At 35.8% G+C, this 6,281-nt stretch overlaps 1 non-coding gene across 1 annotated transcript; it reads left to right on the plus strand.

The window, feature by feature from the left end:
- The first annotated feature begins 6,162 nt into the window (after window positions 1-6,162).
- Window positions 6,163-6,236, plus strand: TRNAP-UGG (transfer RNA proline (anticodon UGG)). Its single transcript has one exon. It is a non-coding gene; the product is annotated as a tRNA-Pro (tRNA).
- Window positions 6,237-6,281: the final 45 nt, after the last annotated feature.

Consider the following 6,281-nt stretch of genomic DNA (forward strand, 5'->3'; position numbering starts at 1 on the left):
GGTATTCCAGGTCCTTTATAGAGAGGAAAGATAGATTGAAAATAACTATTCATAACTTATTGTTCCGAATAACGACAGTAATATATCATCGCCAGGAATATTTCTTATTCAAAAATGGAAATATCCATAGAAAATATGGTCCTCAGATTTCTCCTTTCGATTTTGGAGTATTATTCATCCAATACAAACAAATAATTGGAGTAGATTCTCAGACGGAGAAGATGGATTATGGGAGTGTGTGACTTGAACTATTGATTAGGCCATGCAGATACTTTCTCCGATCTACCACATAAATATTTCTGATAAAATGTGTCTCTGTCCCAATTTCCTTATCAGAAATAGGAAGTTTAGCACCTGGGTGGAAAGGCATTGGTCAGTTTGTTCTGTTCCAAGAGAATTCTTTCTATGATCGAATCCGAATCAGGAAGGGCTCCGTGAGATCCGGACAATGGGACAATATTTTCATATATTCAATAATTGGACTATATGACTTTACTTCTCCTTTTCATAGTGTGAAAATTCATCCATTTCCCTTGCATCCATTTCAATGGGAAAACTATTGGAGTGAAAGAAGGGATAAGGAAGGAGAGATGCCAGATCAATAACAATTCAATACCTTGTATGCTAAAAAAAATTTGAGGTCTATTCGTGGTGATTAACACAAATTACAAGGACTAAGATGGTCCAAAAGGCATATCGATCATGATTGAATTTGTGAGCTTACTTGGGTCATGAGCATTTAACTGGAATAATAAAATGACCAATGATGGATGATCATAGACATTATTAGTTCCTACTTTTCCAATTCATCTTCCATCATGGGAAAAATAAGTGATATATACTTCCTCCAGTTATTGTTCGAGCCGGATGATAAAAATTGGCATGTCTGGTTCTTTCGGGGGATAGATCCATAAAGATCTACTTATCCCAATAACAAAGAAACCTGACCTAAATGATCCTGTATTAAGGGCTAAATTAGCTAAAGGTATGGGACATAATTATTATCTAGAGCCCGCTTGGCCCAATGATCTTTCATATATTTTTCCAGTATTAATTTTAGGTACTATTGCATGTACAATAGGTTTAGCAGTTCTAGAACCATCAATGATTGGTGAACCAGCAAATCCATTTGCAACTCCTTTGGAGATATTGCCCGAATGGTATTTTTTCCCTGTATTCCAAATACTTCGTACAGTACCTAACAAATTATTAGGTGTCCTTTTAATGGGCTCAGTACCCGCGGGATCATTGACGGTGCCTTTTCTAGAGAATGTGAATCAATTTCAGAATCCATTTCGTCGTCCAGTAGCTACAACATTATCCTTGATCGGTACTGCAGTAGCCCTTTGGTTAGGTATTGGGGCAGCGTTGCCTATTGATGAATCTTTAACTTTAGGTATTTTCCAATCCAATTTGATCCAACTGTCGAATATAAAAATATTTCAATTTTTCTATTCATATATCTAGGGAGTAGTTGCTTTAAGACAAATTATATCTGCCTAGATATACCCATCTTGTCAGATATTTCTTTCGAATATTCCACGAAAGAAAGATATGTCAAAGATTCTCATGACTCTCCAAAAGAACTTGGGTAAATGAAATGAAGAGATGAAATGAAACCAACCATTTTATGAACCCGAAACTAATTCCTGGGTGGATCAATTGCAAAAAGTTTTTGTAGAACTTCCAATATCTGTACAAACGAGATGCATGTTTGTTGTCCCAACCATTCTCACTACCCTTCAGAAAAGGGTAATGCATATGGGCTATAACGAAGCTTTTGTGTTGTCGATTTCCATACGTAGTGCTTTCTCCCCTCATGCGCGCCTATCAAATAGGTTCAACTATACAAGCAAGGTCTATTGCATAGGTGTAACCTTTCGCTCGGTACTAAAATCCTCAGGAGATGAAAGCATCTAAAGGTGCATTGACCGGGGATACACGACCAAAGGAATTGTTCTATCTCCAGAACTCACCTTCACTGAGCGTAAGTTTTATTTTAGCCAATTTTTATTCCCGAATACCTTACCTTTTCTTTCCCCAAAAAAGAACGGAAAAAATATCAAATCACACCATCTCTGTAATAGGTAAATGCTTCTTTCTCCCCCGGAGCCATCGGGATTATTCGCAATAATATATCTGCTACAATTGTGAAGGTCTTATCAATAAAATTGTCATTTCTCTGAGATCTAGGCATAGTCAATTACAGATTTGATAATTTCCTTCATTCCCTTACGCAAATGATTCCATGAACGAAATTTTTTTGTGGTGCACAATACCATAAAATGGATTTCCTTACAATCGTAAATATGTTCCCATTCTATCTATTCCAATCTATTCTTTAAAATTAGAATAGATAGGGAATAAATTGAATAATTGTTCATTAGTAACATGAATAATAATGGAAAAAGGCTCGTATTGAAAGAATAATAGATTGGGTAAACTCAGGAAGTCCAGTTCGATTATGATCCGAACAAAGAAAGAGTTAAACGATCGAGCATTGCATAATGAGGATGAAATGCCTACCCAACAATTGTGTGCTTTATCCATATAGATAAAAGAATATCGGGAAAATATAGTCATCATGACACAGGATCATTGCCAAAGAATTAGTTCTTATACAATTGATAAGATGATCACTACAGATCTATATATTATCATAATATGGAATGGATCAGTTAATATGTCTTAAATTCTTGATTAGGCGATCCGAATACGTCGGATTAACCGGGATGATTGAGGATTTCCTAAAATAAGAGGAACTTGTAAAAAATGTCCTTTCGTCTTTCCGGGGGGATTGAATCATTACCTTATTTATTATCTATTTATTTATGAAAGATTGAACTATTCGTACCCGAACAAAAATAATTTGTTTCATAAGGAAGTTGCTATTGACTCATTTTATTAATTAGAACCAAGAGATCTCATAGGAAATATGACCGAGCGGTTCAAGGCGTAGCATTGGAACTGCTATGTAGGCTTCTGCTTACCGAGGGTTCGAATCCCTCTCTTTCCGTATCTTCGCCCTACTATCTATTTTATTCTCATCCATTGTTTTTCCAATCTATTGAATCTCGCTCAATTGTTTGTCGATTATTTGATCTAAATAATCATCCGCTTTATCAATAATATTGAGTAGGACCCATAAAGATTGATTCTTCCATTTTTCTCTGTGATTGAAGATCCGATCCGATCTCAACGATCCATTCTTGTTGAGTTCATATAATGGATTCATTTTATAATAAATAAAAAATGAAATTTTATCATGAACCTGACTAGGCTTAGTTATTGATAGAGTGAATTGATCTGTCATTTCCAGACAATTTTTGTGCAATATGTATTTTCCTTTGCTTTGATCACAGAATGCAGAAAATAGATTCCAAGGCAGAGTAAAACTCTGCATAGCACAATTCAAGGAAGGATTTTCAATTTCAAAATATGTTTTGATCTTCCATAGATCAACTATCCTATTCATTAATGAATAGGATTTTGAATCCCTTAGATCTTGGGAAAAAACATTTTTTTTTTATTTTAAATAACCTTTTGGATAAGTTGAAATCTTCAATGGGCTTTTTAGTAGCACTAGGACCACCCATACATGATTCATCTATTGGCAATATGTAAAAAAAAGAATAACGAATTGATTTTGTAAAATTTTCAATGAATCTTTTCCTCTTCAAAGGAAAGGAATTCTCTTCTGTATATCTTTGATCTTCTGTAAATAATTCTTTCGCCCAAGAGATTGGATAATATGAGATTTAATAGGATGACAGTTCCTGATTACGGATCTGTATGATCAGAACTTGTGATCAAGTCACACATCGCAGTATACTGGACCTTCTAATTCTTTCCGAGTTTTAGCTAATAGATTCGCAATATAACTGGGAAGGCGTTTCAAATACCATACGTGAACCACCGGACATGCCAGTTTAATGTATCCCATTTGATATCTTCGAATTCGAGAATCAACGAATTCAACTCCACATTGTGTGCAAAATTTTGAATCTATCTTCTCATTTCCAATCCCTGGAGAATTTCCACAAGAACAAACTCTACTTTTGATAGGTCCAAAGATTCTTTCACAAAACGATCCATCTCTTTCTGGTTTATTAGTTTCATAATGTAGAGTATGAGGTTTAGTCACATGTCCAACTATCTCACCATTAGGTAAAAAAATTTCGGACCAAGCACAAATCTGTTCGGGAGAAGCTAATCCAATTTGAAGTTGTTGATGTTTATTCTGGTCAATCATAAAAGATCTCAATTTATTGTGATCAAACTTCCTCTCTATCTATCTGAAATTTTTTCTCAGATATAATAGCATGATTCAATTCTAGAGCTAAAGATCGTAATTCTCAAATGAGCAATCGGAAAGATTCTGGAGCAGTGTCAGGTTTAGGTATTGGCCCTCCAGTGATAATGGCACCAAGTACTTCATTACGAGTTCTAATATGGTCAGATTTGAGAGTAAGCATGTCTTGTAAAATATAAGCAACACCAAAACCTTCTAGAGCCCAAACTTCCATTTCTCCTATTCGTTGCCCCCCTCGTTTGGATTTTCCTCTAAGAGGTTGTTGTGTAACCCGTGCATAAGGTCCACTCGAACATGCATGTATTTTCTCATCAACTTGATGACTCAATTTCGACATATAAGCTTTTCCTATTGTAACAGGTTTTTCAAAAACATCTCCTGTTCTTCCATCAATTAATCTATGTTTTCCAGGATGATCTGGTTCGAATACCCATGGATTAGCTGTTTGCTCACTAGCTTTGTAAAGTTCAGGAAACACTAGTTTTCTCGAAGCTTCTCGCTCGTATTTTTCGTCAAAAGGTGTTATTCTATAATGTTTGTTCATCGGGTTTCCTGCTAAACCGGGAAAACATTCAAAGATCTGTCCTACATTCATTCGTGAAGGTACCCCTAATGGATTCAATACCATATCAACTGGTATTCCATTTTGCAAATAGGACATATCTTGTCTGGGCAAAACTATTGAAATAATACCTTTATTACCATGCCTTCCAGCTACTTTATCACCCACTTGTATCTTACGTTTTTGTGATATATATACATGTATTGTTTCTGCATTATCACCGGAATCATCTACTCTATTGATCCATCTCACATCGATAACTCGACCCCTTCCACCTATAGGTGCTCTGAGACAATTTTCTCTCGCAGTGGATACCTCAATACCAAATATGGTTTGTAATAATCTTCCTTCTGGGGTACATAATGATTCTTTTATTGTTTGAGGCGTTAATTTACCTACCAAAACATCACCTGTTTCTATCCAAGATCCTAGCATCACAAGACCATTTTCGTCCAAATGACGAAGTGAATGAGCATCTAAATGAGGTATTTCTCTAGTGATTCTTTCAGGACCCTGGCTCGTCATACAGATTTCAATCCTGTATCTTACGATATGGAAAGAGGTATAAATATCTTCATATAAAAGACGTTCACTAATGAGTATTGCGTCTTCGAAATTGTATCCTTCCCATGGCATATAAGCTACTAAAACGTTTTTTTCCCAAAGATAGTTCTCCACCTACCGTAGTCGCACCATCCGCCAGAATTTGTCCCTTCTTTACAGATTCCCCTTGATGAATTTGAGGTTTTTGATGCGTACAAGTATTGGTATTAGAATTTTGATATATAACCGATTATGTTCGTACAGTGTCTCCATTAACCGATGAAGTTATATTTACAGCATCGATATACTCGATCCTTCCCTCTTGTGTAGCTATAGCTACACTTCCTGAATCTAGAGCTGCTTGACCTTCCAACCCAGTTCCGGCAATGCACTTCTCGGGTCGAAAAAGTGGAACTACTTGACGCTGCATATTAGAACCCATTAGAGTGTGATTCGCATCATTATGTTCGAGAAAAGGAATAAGGGAAACTCCAACGGAAAAATATTGGAAAGGAAAAATACTTCTGAAATGGATTTGTTCCCATGCAATAAGTATAAATTCTTGTCAGGTTCATGGATTGGCTGATGAGTTGCTCCCACTAATAGTGATATTCTAGATAATAGACCTTACATGTATAAAGTCTTTTCACTCACGAGACCGAAGAGAAATGAAGGTGGAAAAATGTGGGAAACATATTTCGAATTCTATAAAATAAAATTAAAATAACATTGTCTAATGATTAGAAGGGATGTAGCGCAGCTTGGTAGCGTGTTTGTTTTGGGTACAAAATGTCGCAGGTTCAAATCCTGTCATCCCTACCTTTCCCTTCTTTTCTATGGAAAGAAAGGAATGAAGGATCATTT

This window comes from Pinus tabuliformis, chromosome X, assembly GCF_031772625.1.
Source record: "Pinus tabuliformis cultivar Carrire ecotype Pingquan chromosome X, CPIR1, whole genome shotgun sequence".
NCBI classification, from domain to species: Eukaryota; Viridiplantae; Streptophyta; class Pinopsida; order Pinales; family Pinaceae; genus Pinus; species Pinus tabuliformis.